Here is a 19909-nt window from a genome sequence, read left to right as displayed (position 1 = left end):
GCACTCAAAGAATAGAAGATCTTGATCAGATGGGTCACTGGGCCAAGGAGTGGAAGATGGAGTTTAATTTAAATGTGAGGTGCTGCATTTTGGAAAGGCAAATCAGGGCAGGACTTGTACACTTAATGGTAAGGTCCAAGGGAGTGTTGCTGAACAAAGAGACCTTGGAGTGAAGGTTCATAGCTCCTTGAAAGTGGAATCACAAGTAGATAGAATAGTGAAGAAGGTGTTTGGTATGTTTTCCTTTATTGGTCAGAGCATTGAGTATAGGATTTGGGAGGTCATATTATGGCTATACAAGACATTGGTTACGCTACTTTGGAATATTTTGTGGAATTCTGGTCTCCCTCCTATCGGAAGGATGTTGTGAAAGGGTTCAGAAAAGATTTACAAGGATATTGCCAGGTTTGGAGGGTTTCAGCTACAGGGACAGGTAAATAGGCTGGTCTGTTTTCCCTGGAGCATCGGAGGCTGATGGGCGACCTTATAGAGGTTTATAAGATCATGAGGGGCATGGATAGGGTAGAGTCTTTTTCCTGGGGTAGAGCTGTCCAGAGCAAGAGAGCATAGGTTTAGGTGAGAGGGGAAAGATTTAAAAGGGACCTAAGGAACAACTTTTTCACACAGAGGTTGGTGCATGTGTGTATGGAATGAGCTGCCAGAGGAAGTGGTGGAGGCTGGTACAGTCACAACATTTAAGATACCTGGATGGAAATATGAATAGGAAGGGTTTAGATGGTTATGGGCCAAGTGCTGGTAAATGGGTCTTGATTAATTTAAGATATCTGGTTAGCATGGACAAGTTGGACCGAAGGGTCTGTTGGTGTGCTGTAAATGTCTATGATTCTATGACTCTAAGTAGGCCATTCTGCTCCTCAATTGCATTCTGTTGCCAGAGTGGCAGCTATTAGATTGTACAAGCCTGATACATACCATGATATCCACCGTTCCTGCAAACCTATCTGTGAATGTTCTCTACATTCACAGCCCTAGGTTCACACAGTGTGAACCCTCCACCGGGCTGTTGTACAATACAGTGAGGGAGTCAATACCTTCAACAGAGGGAGAGGATAAGAGGAACTGAATGGTTTCAGGAAAACAATCCTCAGCTCAGTGTCAAAAGTGAGAGATAAGTTTCCCCTCAGCAGCGTAAGGAGCCACCCAATCTCTCAAGCCCAGCAAATGCAATGTTTCAAAGAAATACACAAGTTGGCTTGCTGTGTCTTAGTGACCCTTAGGAGGACGTGGACACAGATATATCCACTCAGTTACTCACAAAGAAATGTTGAATGAGATGGTTTGATCATAGCAACATCTAAAGGGGAGGTGGGTGGTGGGGAGTGTGGTGAAGGGGGAAAAGAGTGAAAATGAATATTAAAATATGCAAGATAAGTCCTGTTAATTAGAAAATCTAATTTTAATGAAAATGAATCCATCACATTAAGCTTTTGAATCATTAATTCCAGTTCAGCTTCTAGTTAATTTCACTTTGTTTTGATGTATTTTTATTCCAGAGACATGATGATTAAAGCAGTTAATTTCAGAACCCGATTTGCTATTCTCTTCTTTGTCTTTCACACTGGCCCCTGGATTCTGTAGACACAGTGTCCCCTTTAATGATGGACTTCCAAAAGCCTGCCTCAGGGTACTCTGCTCTTCCTCTTTAACTTTCTTTTATCTTGAACTTTACACAGTTCCTATGTGCTCTGCCTCTCTTCATGTGTACACGTTCAAGTGAGGAACTGCATGAAGCAGTTGCCACTTTGTACGCAGAGGAGGTTCATGCCAGTTTCACAGCCCGCTGGGCCTGTGTGATGTAGGCAGCAGCTACCCTCAGGTTCTGTAACTGTGGAAAGTAGTTACAGGGCTGATTATGCAAATGCACCCTCAGTACCAAGAGAGTGATTCAGCAATTCTTTTCCCCCAAAATTCTCCCATGTTTGTAGTGCAGGCTCAAAGGGCCAAACAGCCAACTCCTGCACCTATTTTCCATGTTTCCATGTTTCCATGCCAATCACTTATACTTCAATAAGTAATGGTTATCTGTTCACATTCAATAGGCCAGACTGCTTGCCATTTTCCCTGTCATTCTCACACTATCTGATAGAGCCATCACTCTCATACAATCCATTAGACATCGTTCTGTCAGTACCTGCTGGACGGTAGATGAGGATGATGTAATATATAGATGGGGGCGGTGCAGTTGATGTAGTTTGTATGGATTTCAGCAAAGTCTTTGACCATTCCACATGGCAGACTGATAAAGAAGGTAAAAGTACATGGGATCCAAGGTAACTTGACAAGTTGGATCCAAAATTGGTTGAGTGGTGGAGACACAGGGTGGTAATAGAAGACTGTTCGTGTTACTGGAGGCCATCTCTGGGGAATAGAGATTGGGTCCCTTCCTGATTGTTTTATATATATAAATAATAGAGATGAGAATGTGAGGGAGTTAATAAGCAAGTTTGCTGATGACACAAAGTTAATGTCAAGTAGTTAATATTGAGGAAGAAGGTCTCAGGTTACAGGAAGGTATAGACAGATTGGTCAGTTGGGAAGATCAGTGACAGATGGAACTTAACCCTGAAAAGTGTGAGGTGATGCACTTTGGGAGAAGTAGCTAGTGAAGAGAGTATTCAATGAATGGCAGGCCACTGTTCAGAGGAACAGACAGCTCTTGGGATGTTTGTCTCCAGATCCCTGAAAGTGGCAAAACTGGTTAGAAGGGTAATTAAGAAGGTATATAGGGGATCCAAGATGGCGACGTCCTGTTAAGATCGCATTTGCTGGGCTCTGCGCTGCAACACCAACCCAACAGAGCCAGGACCCATCCCAAACACTTTACTGTGAGTAAAAACACAGTAAACGAGCTAGAAACCTGAAAACCTTTACTTACCTTTGTCCTTGCAGCTGGAGAATGCCGAAGAAAGAAGGAAGCTCGCCTGGGACTGAGACCACGGCCCAGCCCTCTGAAGCAGTGGTCCAGCTTACTAACCAGACCCTGGTTGAGGCACTAGCCAAATCTTGCGAGGTCCTGGGGAGGCAGATCCAGGGAAAATAAAATCAAAGAGAAGCTGGCTCCTGTATCTGCTATGCTGCAAGACCTGGGAAAAAGGACCAATGAGTTTGAGCGTTGGGCTGCAGAGGTAGATGCAGAAACTGACTCCTACAAGAGGTGGATTGAAGCCCTGGAAACACAGGTCTGTGGTCTGTTGGATCTTGTAGATAATCTCGAAAACAGAGGCAAAAGAAAGAACCTGCATGTTGTTGGGATACCGGTGGGGACAGAAGGTGAGTGGCCGGTGGAGTTCTTCGAGAAGTGACAAGACAATAGACAATAGATGCAGGAGTAGGCCATTCTGCCCTCTACAGGAAGGTATAGAGAGCTCTATCCAACTCTTTCTTAAATGAATCCAGAGACTGGGCCTCCACTGCCCTCTGGGGCAGAGCATTCCACACAGCCACCACTCTCTGGGTGAAGAAGTTTCTCCTCATCTCTGTCCTAAATGGTCTACTCTGTATTTTTAAGCTGTGTCCTCTGGTTTGGCACTCACCCATCAGCGGAAACATGTTTCCTGCCTCCAGAGTGTCCAATCCTTTAATAATCTTATATGTCTCAATCAGATCCCCTCTCAGTCTTCTAAACTCAAGAGTATACAAGCCCAGTCGCTCCAGTCTTTCAGCGTAAGGTAGTCCCGCCATTCCAGGAATTGACCTCATGAACCTACGCTGCACTCCCTCAATGTCTTTCCTCAAATTTGGAGACCAGAATTGCACACAGTACTCCAGGTGTGGTCGCACCAGGGCCCTGTACAGCTGCAGAAGAACCTCTTTGCTTCTATACTCAATCCCTCTTGTTATTAAGGCCAGCATGCTATTAGCCTTCTTCACTACCTGCTGTACCTGCATGCTTACCTTCATTGACTGGTGTACAAGAACACCCAGATCTCTCTGTACTGCCCCTTTACCTAAATTGATTTCATTTAGGTAGCAATCTGCCTTCCTGTTCTTGCAACCAAAGTGGATAACCATACATTTATCCACATTAAACTGCATCTGCCATGCATCTGACCACTCACCTAATCTGTCCAGGTCACCCTGTAATCTCCTAACATCCTCATCACATTTCACCCTGCCACCTATCTTACTATCATCAGAAAATTTGCTAATGTTATTACTAATACCATCTTCTATATCATTAACATATATTGTAAAAAGCTGCGGTCCCAGTACTGATCCCTGCGGTACCCCACTGGTCACTGCCTGCCATTCCGAAATGGAGCCGTTTATCACTACTCTTTGTTTCCTATCAGCCAACCAACTTTCAATCCAAGTTAGTACTTTGTCCCCAATACCATGCACCCTAATTTTGCTCACGGTTCCTGGAATTCTTTGGTTTGGAGGTTGAGGAGAGAAGCATAACAATTGAAAGAGCTTACCTGATCACAATACGAATGGCAGGTGCGGATCAGCACTCACACCCTGTCCTGGTGAGGTTCCATCATTTTAAGGACAAGCAGAGGGTCATGGAAGCCTCTATAGCCCAGGGGAGGGACTGAGGGTGTTGGTATGTGGCTGCTCCAAGGTCATGATTTTTCAGACTTCTTGGCAGCAGTGGCCCAGAAAAGGAAGTCCTACGATGGCGTCAAGAGGAAATTGAGAGAGCTTGACATCCAGCAGTGCTTCAGATCAATAATAATAGATCCATACATTTGTTCAACTCGCCAGAACTTTGCGGACATGTTGACTTAAGTCAAACAGCTGAATAGGCACAGAGGACAGAGCTGTTCGGGTTTGCTCTTCTTTAAAATGGATTTGGTGGAGTCTCCTTTCTGGTAATAAGTTGCGTGAAATGAGGTCTGGAATGATAGAGTATTTATCTTTAATTTCTAAGTTTTGTTAAGGGATGGGTGAAGTATTTATTTTTAGTTTACTTGTTTATAGTATTTAATTTGCTTTTGGGTGTTTGTTTTCTCTACGGGGTGGTCGGAGTATGTGGCATTAACCTTGCTGGTAGGAGTTGAGAGAGTGGTTGGGCTGGTTAGTACAGTTGTTGGATGTGTGGGTGTCCTCTTTAAATGGAGGGGTAAATTTCTCCACTCAGTGCCTTTGGCGATTTTTTTGTTTTTCTGTTTTTGCTGTACATAGTTTTTGTAAGTTTTGCAGATTTGTTGGCTTTAGTTATTTTAGTCTGTGTAGTTTTTGGGTTTTGTGAATTATTGTGCATTAAAGCTCAGTGATATGGAGTTCAGGTTCTTCGTCTCTGGAGTCTAAGTGGTGCGATAGAAGGTTATGGCTAAGGATGTGTTTAAGCGGTGCACCTGGAATATTAAGAGGAGTCATTCACCTGTCAAGAGGAAGAAGGTACTTTCCAGCCTTAAAAGGAAGAGGGTGGATGTTGCCTTATTACAAGAAACACACTTGGATGAGGCCTAAGCAAGGAGGAAACTCGCTCTGGGTCGGCGCCACGGCCCAGCCCTCTGAAGCAGCGGTCCTGCTTACTCACCAGATCCTGGTTGAGGCACTGGCCAAATCTCACGAGGTCCTGGGGAGGCAGATCCAGGAAAAAAATCATGGAGAAGCTGTCTCCTGTATCCGCCATGCTGCAAAACCTGGGGAAAAGGACCAATGAGCTCGAGTGCCGGGCTGCAGCTGCATCAGAATGGGTACGACTGGGTTTATTCTTCATCTTTCAATATAAGGAGTAGAGAGGCGGCCATCTTAGTTAGAAAGAATCTCCCATTTAAGTTATTAGAGTGCATTAAAGACACACATGGGAGATTTGTAATCCTTAAAGCTTTGATACATGGGGAAGAATATGGGATCTTAAATGTTTACTATCCCCTGGCCCACCCCCTTAAATTCTCGACAGACGCACTTTCTAGACTGGTTAACCTTGCATCTCAACATATCATCATAGGAGGAGATTTCACTTGTCTCTTGGACCCTATGGTAGACAGATTGGCCAAAGTCCCATTGATATCTTCTTTGCGATCTAACTTTTAAGGGATCTGTGTGCTAAATTGGTGCTGGCAGATGTTTGGAGGCACCTTCACCCTACTGGCAGGGACTTCACATTCTTTTCAAACCCACATAAATGCCATACCAGGACTGATCTTTTTCTGATCCCTGCAGCATGTCTGGGCTCAGTAGTGTCATGTGCAATTGGCAATATCACTATTTCCAAACACGCCCCAGTGTATTTAATGGTTAAGAGTAAGGATACTGTGGTAGGCTTGAGGCACTGGTGACTGGACCCCTTCATCCTCAAGGATAGCAAATTTATTGAATTCTTTCCTACTGAGTTCAGGGCTTTTTCAGATAATTAATTCAGGCTCAGCCAGCTGCCCATCCATCCTTTGGGAAAAAGCTAAAACCTATTTAGCTATTTAAAGCCAATTTTGCTCTTTTATGCGAAAGAATCAAGCAGGACCTTTAAAGATGGGAAGTGCTTCTGATCTCTTGGTTGGGTCAGATAGTCCTCATTAAAATGAACATTCTGCCCTGCCTGTTGTATCCCATGCGAATGCTTCCTCTGCTTTTTACTAAGCAAATATTTAGAAGACTGAGGGCTGGTTTACTTCTTTTATCTGGTGTCACAAGTGGCCCCTAATTAAATTGACTAAATTGCAGTTACCTGACAGGCTGGGAGGAGTGGGCCTCCCAGATATCAAAAACTATCAGTTAAGCTCGTTGCTATCTTACTTGAATGATTAGGCCTGGGGGGGACCCTCACTCACTTTGGTTGGACATTGAAGCATCTCAGGCAAGATGCCCCCTGATTAGCTTGCTGTTCTTAGACAGAATGAGAACAGTTAAGGAATATTGTCAAAGCAAGGCATGGAGGGCAATGCATCAGGGTGAGGGCAATATTGCCAAAGCACCATTTTTGACATCCATAGTTGGTATGCCGGGCTTTCAGCCAGGGATGATGGAGTCTGGCTTTAAACTATGGGCAGCTAGAGGTGTGTCTTGCCTGGGTGATTTATTCGGAGAGGACATAATGAAGTCCTTTGAACAGTTGGCTTGGAAATATGAAGCATCCAACGAGCAGTGAAATCAACGTTTCGGGCAAAAGCCCTTCATCAGGAATAAAGGCAGTGAGCCTGAAGCATGGAGAGATAAGCTAGAGGAGGGTGGGGGTGGGGAGAGAGTAGCATAGAGTACAATGGGTGAGTGGGGGAGGGGATGAAGGTGATAGGTCAAGGAGGAGAGGGTGGAGTGGATAGGTGGAAAAGAAGATAGGCAGGTCGGACAAGTCAAGGAGACAGTAACTGAGCTGGAAGTTTGAAACTAGGATGAGGTGGGGGAAGGGGAAATGAGGAAGCTGTTGAAGTCCACATTGATGCCCTGGGGTTGAAGTGTTCCGAGGCGGAAGATGAGGCGTTCTTCCTCCAGGCGTCTGGTGGTGAGGGAGCGGCGGTGAAGGAGGCCCAGGACCTCCATGTCCTCGGCAGAGTGGGAGGGGGAGTTGAAATGTTGGGCCACGGGGCGGTTTGGTTGATTGGTGCGGGTGTCTCGGAGATGTTCCCTAAAGCGCTCTGCTAGGAGGCGCCCAGTCTCCCCAATGTAGAGGAGACCACATCGGGAGCAACGGATACAATAAATGAAATTGGTGGATGTGCAGGTGAAACTTTGATGGATGTGGAAGGCTCCTTTAGGGCCTTGGATAGAGGTGAGGGAGGAGGTGTGGGCACAGGTTTTACAGTTCCTGCGGTGGCAGGGGAAAGTGCCAGAATGGGAGGGTGGGTCGTAGGGGGGTGTGGACCTGACCAGGTAGTCACGGAGGGAACGGTCTTTGCGGAAGGCGGAAAGGGGTGGGGAGGGAAATATATCCCTGGTGGTGGGGTCTTTTTGGAGGTGGCGGAAATGTCGGTGGATGATTTGGTTGATGCGAAGGTTTGTAGGGTGGAAGGTGAGCACCAGGGGCGTTCTGTCCTTGTTACGGTTGGAGGGGTGGGTTCTGAGGGCGGAGGTGCGGGATGTGGACGAGATGCGTTGGGGGGCATCTTTAACCACGTGGGAAGGGAAATTGCAGTCTCTAAAGAAGGAGGCCATCTGGTGTGTCCTATGGTGGAACTGGTCCTCCTGGGAGCAGATACGGCGGAGGCGGAGAAATTGGGAATACGGGATGGCATTTTTGCAAGAGATAGGGTGGGAAGAGGTGTAATCCAGGTAGCTATGGGAGTCAGTGGGTTTGTAAAAAATGTCAGTGTCAAGTCGGTCGTCACTAATGGAGATGGAGAGGTCCAGGAAGGGGAGTGAGGTGTCAGAGATAGTCCAGGTAAATTTAAGGTCAGGGTGGAATGTGTTGGTGAAGTTGATGAATTGCTCAACCTCCTCGCGGGAGCACGAGGTGGCGCCAATGCAGTCATCAATGTAGCGGAGGAAGAGGTGGGGAGTGGTGCCGGTGTAATTATGGAAGATCAACTGTTTTACATAGCCAACAAAGAGACAGGCATAGCTGGGGCCCATACGTGTGCCCATGGCTACGCCTTTGGTCTGGAGGAAGTGGGAGGATTCAAAGGAGAAATTGTTAAGGGTGAGGCCCAGTTCGGCCAAACGAATGAGAGTGTCAGTGGAAGGGTACTGTTGGGGACGTCTGGAGAGGAAAAAACGGAGGGCTTGGAGGCCCTGGTCATGGCGAATGGAGGTGTAGAGGGATTAGATATCCATGGTGAAGATAAGGCAAACTTCCAGCTCAGTTACTGTCTCCTTGACTTGTCCGACCTGCCTCTCTTCTTTTCCACCTATCCACTCCACCCTCTCCTCCTTGACCTATCACCTTCATCTCCTCCCCCACTCACCCATTGTACTCTATGCTACTCTCTCCCCAACCCAACCCTCCTCTAGCTTATCTCTCCATGCTTCAGGCTCACTGCCTTTATTCCTGATGAAGGGCTTTTGCCCGAAACGTTGATTTCACTGCTCGTTGGATGCTGCCTGAACTGCTGTGCTCTTCCAGCACCACTAATCCAGTATTTGGTTTTCAGCATCTGCAGTCATTGTTTTTACCTTGGAAATATGAATTGCCCAGTAGGGACCTCTTTCGTTTCTTTCAAACTAGAAACTTCATACAAAAAAAGAGCACACTCCTAACTGACCCTTATAAGTCTGACATGGAGAAGAGGGTGTTGAATGCTGAGGATAAATTATCTATTAGCAGTACTTATCATCTACTGGGAGAGGGTCCCTCAGACGAGACCGAACGGCTCTGTAAGGTATGGGAGAGGGAGTTGGACGTTGAGATCTCTTCTGAAATATGGGAGGATATCTGGGTAAATGCAAGAAGGATCTCGATTTGCAACAGGACTGAGGCTTTGCAATTGAAGATTCTCCACAGGGTCCACCTGGCCCCAGACCGCCTAGCTAAATTTAAAAGGGGAGCACCTCCAATGTGTCCTAAATGTAAAGTGAGCTTGGACATGCTTACTCATTGTCTTTGGTCCTGCCACAGACTGCGGGCATACTGGAGCACTGTGGTAGGCGAAATAGAGAAGGCTTTGGGGATGGAGGTGGAGAAGGACCCAGTATGTCTTCCTCTTGGCCTCATTAATTCATTTTCATTAGATGCACACAAAAAGGGGATTTTTTTGTATCCTCACTTTCTGTACCAGAAAGAACATTCTATTAGGGTGGGTGTTGTAAAATCCCCGGGGGCTGGCGGGCTGGCGTAAACTAGGCATGGAACACATCCCCTTGAACTTTCTTATGAGTATGGTGCACTATAAAAGGGCGAATTTCTAAAAAGACGTGGCTGCTCTTTTTGGACTACCTGGGTACAGATTTGTCCGCCATTCTAATAAGACACTTTATATAACAATGGCAATTCTATTGTAATGAATCTGGTATCCAGAGGGGAGGAACTATGGACATATCAATATATATAAACTTAAGCGCTCGATGATTGAGGGCTATTGCTTTGTCTTGCTGAGCTGCATTATGATTATTATCATTATTATTATTGCTAAGACTTTCTTTTTTAGCTTAGTTATTAGTTGATATTTATTTATGTTATTAGCAGGTTTGTTTTACTATCGGTTTGAATTGTTTGGTTTTGAATTTGTTGTAATATTCAAAAGAAAAAAATGTTCCTTTTTTTGTAAAAATATGTTAAAAAAAAGAAGGCATATAGGATATTCACCTTTATTAGTTGAGGCATAGATGATAAGAATTTGATGAGGCCGCAGCTGGAGGCCTGTGTGCAATTCTGGTTGCTATAGTATCTGAAGGATGTGATTGCACTGGAATGGATGTGAAGGAGATTCACCAAGGTGTGACCTGCAATGGAGAATGTCTGCTATGAAGAGAAACTGGATTAGCTGGCTTTGTTTTCTTTGGAACAGAGAAAGTTGAGGGAGGACCTGATAAAGTTGAGGGAGGACCTGATAGAGAGGGGTGTAAAAGAACATAAGGGGCACAGAGAGAATGGAGAGAAAGCAGCTGTTCCCCTTATGTGAGAGAGTGAGAGAGAGGGAACTGTGCAGCCCAGGAACAGACCCTTCAGCCCATCAAGACTACACCAACAGTGAATACCTTTCTAAACTAAAACTCTTTTGCCTCTATGTGGTCCATATCTCTATCTCCCTGCCTTTTTGTGTATTGGTCAAGGTGCCTCTTAAAAGCTTTTGTTGTATTCATCTGTACCACCTCCTCTGGCAGCACATTCCAGGCATTTACCACCCTTTGGGCAAAGAAAATTCTCTTTATTTTCCTTTAAATTTTCCCACTTTCACCTTAAACATACGTCCCCAGGTCATTTACATTTCTACCCTGAGAACAAAAGACTCTGACTATTCTTTTTTTTTATTTCAAAAATATACTTTATTCATAAATGATTTGATGGTCTGTACATTGGATCATGCCATACATATGTCCATATTTACAAACACAGATTCGACTTTATTCTTGTCCTTTACAATCCTGTGCATTTTTTCAATCTTGTATATATACATATATTTGGCTGAGGCATCAGCAGAGCCCAAAAAAACGTCTGTATGGGCCCCCTGTTCTTCTTTCGGCAGGCCGATCTTACACAGTGGTCTTTCCCCACCGCGCCTTGGCGGCAGCTGCCCCAAGCTTCAGCGCGTCCCTCAACACGTAGTCTTGGACCTTGGAATGTGCCAGTCTGCAACACTCGGTCGGGGTCAACTCCTTCAGCTGGAAGATCAACAGGTTTCGGACCGCCCAGAGAGCGTCCTTCACCGAGTTGATGATCCTCCAGGCGCAGTTAATGTTCGTCTCGGTGTGAGTCCCGGGGAACAGGCCGTAGAGCACGGAGTCCCGCGTCACGGCGCTGCTCGGGACGAACCTCGACAAGCACCACTGCATTCCTCTCCAGACTTCCTCTGCATAGGCACATTCCAGAAGGAGGTGTGTGACAGTCTCGTCCCCCCCGCAGCCACTTCGAGGGCAGCGTGCGGTGCGGCAGAGAGTCCAGGCGTGCATAAAGGATCTCACAGGCAGAGCCCTTCTCACCACCAGCCAAGCCACGTCTTGGTGCTTGTTGGAAAGTTCTGGCGATGAGGCATTCTGCCAAATGGCTTTGACAGTCTGCTCAGGGAACCGCCCGACAGGATCCGCCCTCTCCTTTTCCCGAAGGGTCTCAAGGACACTACGTGCTGACCACTTCCTGATGGACTTGTGGTCAAAGGTGTTTTTCCTCATAAATTTCTCCACGAAGGACAGGTGATACGGAACGGTCCAACTACTCGGAGCGTTCCGCGGCAGCGAGGCCAGGACCATCCTTCGCAACACCGGGGACAGGTAGAACCTCAGTACGTAGTGACACTTGGTGTTTGCGTACCGGGGATCCATGCACAGCTTGATGCAGCCACACACAAAGGTGGCCATCAGGGTGAGGGTGGCATTGGGCGTGTTTTTTCCCCCATTGCACCGGTCTTTGTACATAGAGTCTCTTCGGACCTGGTCCATCTTTGATCTCCAAATGAATTGGAAGATGGCCCGGGTGACTGCGGTGGCACAGGTCCTGGGGATAGGCCAGACCTGTGCCACATATAGCAATACTGAGAGTACCTCACACCTGATGACCAGGTTTTTTCCCGCGATGGAGAGCGACCGTTGCCCCCATCTGCCTAGTTTCTGTCTCATCTTCCTGATCCGCTCCTCCCAGGTCTTGGCGCACGCCCCAGCCCCCCCGAACCAAATACCCAGCACCTTCAGGTGGTCAGTCTACAGTGACCCTCCAAAGAGCATCCCACCCAGACTCACCTTATCCCTGTAACCCTGCATTTCCCATGGCTAACCCACCTCACCTGCACATCCTGGTCACTATGGGCAATTTAGCATGGCCAATCCATCTAAACTGCATATCTTTGGATTGTGGGAGGAAACCGGAGCACCCAGAAGAAATCCACACTGATCCAGGGAGAATGTGTGAACTCCACACAAACAGTTACCCATGGGTGAGAAATCCTTGGGTCAAACAGATGTGGCTGGAGGACTGGTGTACACAGGAGAGCATCAGACTTTCTGAGGAATTGGGGTGGGTTCTGGGACAGGCAGACTTATACAAGCTATTTCAGATTTGCAAAGCCACTTTTAGAGCTGGTGAGATTTGTTTCAGATCCTGGAAGGTACAGTCAATTATACCAGCTCGGTGTATTTTCTCTGCAAATATATAACACAGCCTTCATTACCTTTTTGAAATATCCACCATCATCTGGGGCTGCACCCTTAATCTCCCAAATCAAGCACTATCATGGAGCAGACTAACTGAACATCTTTGTTCAACAGAAGACATAAAAGGTACAAACCAAAAGGTAAGGGAAAATGTTAAAAGTTGCCAACTTCCAAGTGTACACACCAGACAAACAATTCCATATGTGAACATTCTGAATTAAAAAAAAGATATTATCCTTTCACATTAGAAAACATTGATTTTCAAACAGTGAGGGAAGAACTCAATATCCCAGTGTTACTTCAGATGAAATCAACTGATTGAATAATTGGTGGGAGGTGATCAAGAGAGCAGTTTACGGGGTCTTAATAAGCAGCAATCTCAAATAAAACGTTCAGTATTTTGGGGTGAATCTCAGTACGGTTTCCCTTATTCTGTTAGAGGAAGGTGTCTGTGAGTCCAGAGCAATTCAAGGAGCACCGCACGCACAGTGAAACATCTCAAGATACTTTACAAGGCAATGTTAAAAGGTAGAGGGTGTGTATAAGGGAACAGAGGTTATGGGGGAGCAGGTACACGATTGAGGACAGACTGGAGCAGAGTATCCATGTGACTGTGATGAATGGAGCCAGAGGGACAAGGGAATAGGAAGCAGAAACTTACAATGATACAACACTTTCCACAGCCACTTTTGAAGCATTCCTGTGGTCAAGAATGGAAAACATGGCAACTTATTTGCACATTGGCAGGTCCCACAGACATGTGTCGTGTACATAATGAGATAATCAGACTTCATGATGCTGGTTTGAGGAGGAACATTGAGTGAAACATCCTGAGAGAGAATCATGTACTTCTAGAGAGGGAAGGATGGAATATGGGTACAGTGAGATTTTTAAACAATGGTAAATATCTAGGAAATTGGGTGCACCTCAGTCAGACACTTCAGGATAGTCTTCATGCATTATGGAAACATTTAAGTGTTAAACTGAATGATGTCAAGGTCTTACATTGATCACTTATAGAAGTGACTCTGAAGCTATTGCTTGTTTTGAAAAGGCAGCGATTGAACAACATTGTGCAGTTCACATTTTACAGAAGGAAGGTGACAGAAACTTGATGGGACTGCTAGAGGTATAGGATGAAGGAGAAACCAATGTGAACATGTGAATCTTGCCAGCAGTTAATTCGGATCCCCAAAAAAATAATAATTGCGACACAGCTGAGCTCAGGCAGGGAATTTTAACTGGTCAGTTTGAGAAGCTCAGATATCTGAATGAGCTTCCTTGAACAGGACTAAGTGCTGTACCTTTCCAGCTCTTTTAATATTCAAGATCAAAAATTAATGTCAGAATAACACCACGACTAAAAATACAAAATATTGTCAAAATGAAATGGGCAGGAATTTTTGGCCCTTTAATTTTCTTCACTTAGTTTTGAATGTTGGTTTTAAAATTGAATCTAGGGCACCTCCTGGTGGTGGAATCAGAAATTCTACCAAAGTACATGATAATGAACTGGGTTACAAACACCAAAAAATCCTGGGAATAAATTATAACATAAGAGGCTGACTTTCGACCTTTTGTTTAGTATTGCCTGAAGTCTCACCTGAAGCCCGCTATGGTTTTGTACCATGTCGTGTCTCTGCACTCTTCTCCAGTGATATCTTTTTAGCAATGCAAACTCTTCCAATTTTAACCCATCATTGGCAGGAGAGCGTTCAGACCCTCGCATTTGGAATCTCATGTCCTCAGCTGCTCTATAATCGTCTGTCTCTTCCACATGCTGCAAGCCTTCGATCCCACCTTCCACGTGGAATGCCTCTTCAGTTTAACGTGTGAGACGTTATCAAGATATCACTTGGAAACTGGACTAAATTTTAGAGAATTAACAATCAAGAATGTTAACTGGCAAGCCTTTGGTCCACGGATCATTTCAACACATATATGTCAATTGATTAGAGAGAATTGTATGGAAGATTGTTATTGAAATTGAAACTGTCATTGACTAATGACTGAACACAAAATGAGAATAATTAATTGTTAACAGCATCACCTTGGCTCTCTCTTCTGCATGGATTATTGCACCGTCAAACTGCAACCCACTTCTTAATATAGGCTAGGTCCATATTGTACGGCAATTCTGAAAGCATTAGGGATGTCTTTATTTGGCACCTCTTCTCATCTTTTCATTTGGCAAAGATGAGTAGCTGGTTAGGCGTTTGCACAGAATACAAGAAATGGCAGAAAATGATGAAAAGGCAAGTCAGGAGATGTCTCAGCTGTCTAAGGTTATATTGATGAGACCACATGTTGAATTCTGTGTGAAATAAAAATATAAGAATAAGGAGCAGGTGTTGGACATTTGTCCATTGAAGCCTTCTTCACCATTCTGTAAGATCATGGATGATCTGCCCCAGGCTTCAACTCTTCTTTCATGCAAACTCAGCATAGTCAACTCCCTGATATTTCAAAAATCTAGCTACCTCCTCTTCAAATATTTTCAGTGATCTAGCCTTCACAACTCTCTGGGGGGAGAAATACTCTTACACCTCAGTTTTAAATGGGTGTCCCCTTATTCTGTGACTATGTCTGTGATTCAAGATTCACCTGCTAATGGAAACATCTTCACACCGTCTACCCTGTCAAGCCCCTGCAGAATCTTGTATGTTTCAATGAGATCACCCTTCATTCTTCTAAACTCTAATGAACAAAGGCCTAACCTGTTTATCCATTATTGATAAGTCACTCCTTTATCCAGGAATCAGCTTGGAGGATCTGTTGAACACCCTCTAATGCCAATATATCCTTTCTTAAATGTAGAGAGCACAACTGTATCCAATATTCCATGTGCTGCCTTACAAACATCTTGCATAGTTGTATCAAAACTTCCCTATTTTTAAATTCAAACCCTTGAGCGATAAAGGCCAAAGGTCAACTTGCCTTCTTAATTACTTGCTGCATCTGCATGATAATCTTTTATATTTCATGCACAAGAACACCCAGATCCCTTGGAATGGCACCTTTTCGGAATCTATCCCAATTTAATTAATATTCTGATTCTTCCTACTAAAATGCATGACCTCATATCTTCCTGCATTAAAATCCATCTGACAACATTTTCCCACTCATTAATCAATCTACAACCCCTTGCAGATTCCTTATGTTCTTGTAACAACATGCTCTCCTACCTAGTTTTGTATCATCATCAAATTTGGATGCATTACAGTCTGCTCCCTCTTCCAAATCATTAATGTTGATAGTAAGTAATTGAGACCAGAGGAATTATCTTTTGGCACTCCACTAATTATGGCTTAAAATGATCCATTAATCCTAACTTTCTGTCATCTACCTGTTAACCAATCCTCAATTCATGCCAATAATTTCTTAGTATCATGAACTCTTATCTTGTGCAAGATGTGTGACACCTTATTGAATGCCACCTGGAAATCTTAATATGCCACATCTAGTGGGTTCCCTTTATCAAATCTGCCTCTTATATTATCAATGAATTCAAGAAAATTTGTCAAACATGATTTCCTTTTCACAAGACCATGTTAACTTTATTTGATTCCCTTAATCTTGCCTACACAAAAGTTTCCTTACAAGACATGACGTCATAAAACGGCAGACTTGTTCTTTGAAAATAAAACCTCTTTCACTGTCGTGAAAAACATTAATACCAATTACTTTTTAATATTATTCTGTATGGATATTTACACGATCAGAGAAAAAGTCCTAAAGCAGGTATGGAAGCTAATTAGTTATGGTACTGGGTGTACAAAGTTAAAAATCACATAACATCAGGTTGTGTCTAGCAGGTTTATTTGGAAGTACAAGCTTTCAGAGTGCTGCTCCTTCATCAGGTAGCTAGTGGGGCAGGATCATAGCACACGGAATTTATAGTAAACTATAGCTTTGAAAGCTTGGACTTGCAAATAAATCTATAATCTGGTGTTGTGTGATTTTTAATTTTGCTCACCCCAGTACAACACCAGCACATCCACATCATGGTACTGGATGAACAGACTTGACATTGAATGTTTAGGATGAAAATGAGTTCAGCAAACCTGTTCTAAGGCTAGGCCTGACATTAGAAAAAATAATCATGGAAACTACAGAACTAATTGTCATAAAATCCACTCATTAATTTACTTCAGGGAAAAGAACCAGTTGCTTTGATTCCAGTCTCTCATATCGTGGCTTGACTCAACATCTCCAGTCTAACTGAGGAAGTTCCCTTGCTGGTTGTAAACATTCCAAAGGCATAAAATAAGAATTCCCTAAGAGTGAATACATAATCTCATCCAGGGAGTTTGCATCTCAAATGATAACAGAAAACAGGTTTGGAAATAATGGAAACGCTTGCTATAATCTTACAATCATCCCCATATATGTGAGAGACTCAAGAAAATTAGATTGAGACAAGAGGATTTGAGTCACCATAAGAAATAAGAACAGGAGTGGGCCATTTGTCCCCTTGATCCTGTGGAGTTCACAGTTTCCTGTGAAGCCATCCTGGAAAAGAACCCTAATCTCCACTAGTTTCCAGTTCTTTAGTCAATTCTCTATCCACATTTGTAGAGGAAAAAGACGGTGTTACTTTCTAGGTCTATAGATTATGAAGGAGCCAAAATGGCGTTTAATAGAGTGATATGTACTTCTTGTCAGATGTGGGAGTTTAAAGAGAGTTTAAGGGTTACTGCAGATTATATCTGCCATCAATGCTATTGGCTGTGAATCTTATCAGATCGAATGGATCGTTTGGAGAGACAGTTAGAAGCAATGAGGAATTTGCAACAGCAACAGTATGTGATGGATGGCAGTTATAGGAAGGGGGGCAAGTCTCAGATACAGTCACATAGATGGGTTAACTCCAGGAAGGGTAAGAGAGGTAGGCACCTAGTGCAGGAGTCTTTTGTGGATATACCCATTTCAAACAGGTATGCTGTTTTGGAAAATGTAGGGGGTGATGGATTCCCAGGGGAACGTAGCACAAACAGCTAAGTTTCTGGTACTGAGACAGGCTCTAATGCAACGAGGGGTACGTCGGGTTCCAAGAGATCAATTGTGTTAGGGGATTCTCTAGTCCAAGGTACAGACAGACGTTACTGTGGCTAGCAGCGAAAAAGCAGAATGGTGTGTTGCTTCCCTGGTGCCAGAATCAAGGATATCTCAGAGACAGTGCAGAATGTTCTCACAAGGGAGCGAGACCAGCAAGAGGTCATTGTCCACATTGGAACCAACAACATAGGAAGGGAAAATGTTGAGATTTTGAAGGGAGATTACAGAGAGTTAGGCAGGGATTTAAAAAAGGAGGTCCTCGAGAGTAGTAATATCTGGATTACTCCCAGTGCTACGAGCTAGTGAGGGCAGGAATAGGAGGATAGAGCAGATGAATGCATGGCTGAGGAGCTGGTGTATGGGGCATGGATAGGGTGAATAGACAAAGTCTTTTCCCTGGGATCGGGGAGTCCAGTTCTAGAGGGCATAGGTTTAGGGTGAGAGGGGAAAGATATAAAAGAGACCTAAGGGGCAACTTTTTCACACAAAGGGTGGTACGTGTATGGAATGAGCTGCCAGAGGAAGTGGTGGAGGCTGGTACAATTGCAACATTTAAGAGGCATTTGGATGGGTATATGAATAGGAAGGGTTTGGAGGGATATAGGCTGGGTGCTGGCAGGTGGGACTAGATTGGGTTCGGATATCTGGTCGGCATGGATGGGTTGGACCGAAGATGTGTACATCTCTATGATTCTATGACTCTATATTTGCTCAAACATTGTGGGCTCTTATGACTTAATTTTTTGTTAGGTACTCTATCTAATCCCTTCTTGAAGTCCAAATATAAACATCTACTGGCTCCTTCTATCTACTCTGGTTTTACAAATTTTCTTGAAAATTGCAAATAAATTAGTCAGACATGATTTCTCTTTCATAAACCCATACTGACTTTTCTTGATTAGATTATGTGTTTCCAAATATTCTGCTATTACTTCCTTAATAATTGATTCCAAACTTTTCCAGTGATAGATGTTAGGCTAACTGGCATACAGTTATCCATATTTTGCCTTTCTCCCTTTTTGAATAAGGATGTCACATCAACAGTTTATCTAACATAAAGTCATGGAGATGTACAGCATAGAAGCAGACCGTTCGGCCCAACTCGTCCATGCCTAACAGATATCCTAACTTAATCTAGTTCCATTTCCAACACCTGGCCCATATCCCTCCAAATCCTTCCTATTCATATATCCCCATCCAGATACCTTTAAAATGTTGCAATTGTACCAACCTCCAGTACTTCCTCTGGCAACTCATTCCATACACACACCGCCCTCTGCATGCAAACGTTTCCCCTGAGGTCCCTTTTATGTCTTTCCCCTCTCACTCGAAACCTATGCCCTTTAGTTCTGGACTCTCCCACCCCAGGGAAAAGACTTGTCTACTTACCCTATCCATGTCCCTCATGATTTTATAAACCCCTATAAAGGTCACCCTAATGCCTCCGATACTCTAGGGAAAACAGCCCCAGCCTATTCAACCTCTCCCTATAGCTCAAACCCTCCAACCCTGGCAACATCCTTGTAAATCTTTTCTGAACTCTTTCAAGTTTTGCAACATCCTTTTGATAGGAAGGCGACCAGAATTGCATGCAATATTCCAAAAGTAGCCTAACCAATGTCCTGAACAGCTGCAACATGACCTCCCAACTCCTGTACTCAACACTCTGACCAATAAAGGAAAGCATACCAAACGCCTTCTTCACTATACTATCTACCAGCAACTCCACTTTCAAGGAGCTATGAACCTGTACTCCAAGCTCTTTGTTCAACAACACCCCCTAGGACCTTACCATTAGATTAGACTTCCTACAGTGTGGAAACAGGCCCTTTGGCCCAACTAGTCCACACTGACCCTCCGAAGAGTAATCCACCCCGACCCGTTCCCCCTAAGTAATGCACTTAACTCTATGGGCAATTTAGCATGACCAATTCACCTAACCTGCACATCTTTGGACTGTGGGAGGAAACTGGGGCACCCAGAGGAAATCCACGCAGACACAGGGAGAATGCGCAAACTCCACACAGACAGTCACCCGAGGCTGGAATCGAACCTGGGTCCCTGGCGCTGTGAGGCAGTAGTGCTAACCACTGAGCCACTGTGCCGCCCCACCATTAAGTCTAAGTACTGCTAAGAATTGTTTTTCCAAAATGCAGCACCTTACATTTAACTAAATTTAACTGCATATGCCATTCCTCAGCTCATTGGC

The sequence above is a fragment of the Chiloscyllium punctatum genome, chromosome 1 (genome assembly GCF_047496795.1).
Source record: "Chiloscyllium punctatum isolate Juve2018m chromosome 1, sChiPun1.3, whole genome shotgun sequence".
Taxonomy (NCBI): domain Eukaryota; kingdom Metazoa; phylum Chordata; class Chondrichthyes; order Orectolobiformes; family Hemiscylliidae; genus Chiloscyllium; species Chiloscyllium punctatum.
This window is presented reverse-complemented; position numbering follows the sequence as displayed.